The sequence below is a fragment of the Pinus tabuliformis genome, chromosome 6, assembly GCF_031772625.1.
Source record: "Pinus tabuliformis cultivar Carrire ecotype Pingquan chromosome 6, CPIR1, whole genome shotgun sequence".
NCBI classification, from domain to species: Eukaryota; Viridiplantae; Streptophyta; class Pinopsida; order Pinales; family Pinaceae; genus Pinus; species Pinus tabuliformis.
The window spans coordinates 1,763,940,800-1,763,943,545 of NC_142292.1; positions in this window are offsets into that span (position 1 = coordinate 1,763,940,800).

A 2,746-nucleotide genomic window follows, 5' to 3' on the forward strand; every position below is an offset into this window, starting at 1 on the left:
TGCGCTGCTCAAGATAGTTTATTGTCCATTGGGCCATGTTGAGCTTCTGCTGTAACAAGCGGTTTTCCGCCTCTCTCTGTCGGATGATCTCATGCAAATCTGAAGTGGGGGAGCGAGCATCAAGATCAGTGATGTCAACCTGTGTGTCACCGGCTCTCTCCTCCTCTGTCATGGGCTGTTTGCCCTCCCGTACTGCTGATGGAGAACGCGAGGCCCCTTCCACCTGGTGTGGAGATAACACTCGTTGACCTGTAGATGATGATGGCGAGACCCCTTCCACCTGCTGTGGAGATAGTACTCACCGAGCTGCTGCAAACAAGGCCCTCGGGCCTTTCTGATAAGTGAGCTGAGGTGAGGAAGCAACATGTCTCGGAACAGTGATCTCAGGCTGGTGTGACGGACCTCCCTCCTCATAAATGGCCTCTGGCTCTGGCTCTGGCTGTGGTGGCACTGTAAAGAACTCATGAGAAATGAAGTCTGCCCATGGAATGCCCTGCTGACTCAACTGATGGGAAATAATGAGCTGGATGAGACCATGATGGCACAAACTCCTATACTGCTGAGCTGGGGACCGCCTCTGAAACACGAACACCATCCTCTGAATGTCCTGGAAGAAGAAAACCGGGATGTTCATCATCCTCACTCGGGTAAAGTGCATCAACAGGCGAATGTGATAAGAGAATACCTGTGAAAATCTCCCCTCACATGTGAAGTAATGCATGATAAGCCGCATGATCGGAGCATACTCCCCTCGGAGGAATCTGAAAGGAAAGACCCCCGACAAGTGGCTCATGAATGCTGGCCTGACATATGGCTCAAAATAAACATAATCCAGCATTTTGCGCTTGGGCCACACCTCACCCACATTTGGTATCCCGGTAGCCTCTGAAATCACCTCCGGAGATAGCACAAAATTCACCCCTGCAAGAGTGACCTGCCCATCATGAAGGTGCAAAACAAATAAGCGGGCCAACTCCCCGTGGTGCTGAATCTGGGCAAGCCTCTCACAGAACTGAAAACATGACATATAACGGAAACAATTCACTGCCATAGGACAGGCCTGCAACTCTGCCAAAGAGGTGGGCTCCTCTCTTTTATGATGACCACCTTTGCCACCCCTACGAGGCCTCCGCTGTACCTCAACCTCTGTGGAAGAAGACCGGTCATCACCTTGCTCATAGGTTTCAGTGGTTGACATGGTGCTTTTGAGCAAAGTGGAGAAAATAGATAAAGTAGACTGCTGCCCTTGCCTGCAAAAATGCTGAGTTGTATGCTGTTTTCAAGGGGAACAAAATCATGAAGGAAATGTTAGGGGAGGGGATTTTTTATAAGGAAAGGGAAACATATAAAAATAGGGAATTTCTAAGGGACAATTCACAAACTGTCAAACATACAATCTCATCTTAATCACCGGGAAATCATTTGCAAAGAAATGTTTTTATTAGGGAAACATGGATGATAATAACCAAGGGAAAGGATATACATGCTCAACAGGGGGTAAGGGACAGCATGTATAACAGGGGTATGGGGCAGCATAGATCACTAGCATCAACAACTTGCTCTTTGATTTTGTCCTTTGACTGTACATTATAAGGCATACTCTGTTTTTCAAGGGATTCATGTACATTTGATGCTAAGGGAAACAAGGGATTCTTTTACATTTGTCATAGGGGAAGGAGGGATTTATTTACATTTTTGTCAAAAGGGGAAAAGGGATTTCATTGACAACTTCAAAAGGGAAAAGAGTTGTATTGAAACAAGGATATTAGGGGATAGAAGGGAAAAGGGAAAACAGGGTTTAGTTTTGGGAGACACAGCAACATTATTTTTGTAATGAATACTCAAAGCAATATGTCTTTTTGATAAATATACACAGCTGCATTGTCTTTGTTTTTGCTTTGAATATACACAAACAATGTAAACTTTGAAACGGGAACTATAAACTCAAAACGGGAACTCTGGCCCAAAAACCCCAAAAAAACCACAAAAACAGTGCTCAAAACAAAAAGTGTGTATACTGGAACGATGTTTTTTTTTTTAGGTGTCAATTTTGCGGCTGTTCTAAAAATGGCAGTGACTACGAAATTTTCTACGAAATTTTCCTGCAAAATATAGCTTCAAAACGAAAGTGTTGATACTGGAATAATGATTTATTTTTTTAGGTGTCAATTTTGCGGCTGTTTTAAAAATGGCAGTGACTACGAAATTTTCTACGAAATTTTCCTGCAAAATATAGCTTCAGAACGAAAGTGTTGATACTGGAATCGACCCGCCGCCGGTCCGGCGGGGCGGGGCGGCCCGGGGGTGCCGCTGCGTGGAATTGGTAATGTGGATCGTCATTTGATGCGTGGAATTGGTAAAACCCAAGCTGCCCGTCAATGGAGAATGTCTGCGTCTTTTCACTTTGCCGAGTCTCTCTGTCGCGTACTGTCTCTCTGTCCGTTGTATCGCACATACAAGCTGACGTCCACCCTCGAAACCTGTAGTCGGGGATGCGAAGGCAACCTAACGTCACCTTAAAATTTTCATCAAAACTATAATGCTAACTATATATAATTGGAGTACAGACAAAATAATAGAGCTCGACCAAATATAGATATCGTTGCTCAAACATTCACATAATAAATAACAAATTTAATATATACAATTAATTTTTCAAAAACATGCTACTTGGACCATTGCTGACCTAAGAGGCATCCTTCACAGTATCATATAATAAAATACAATATATTACAATAGTCTTTAA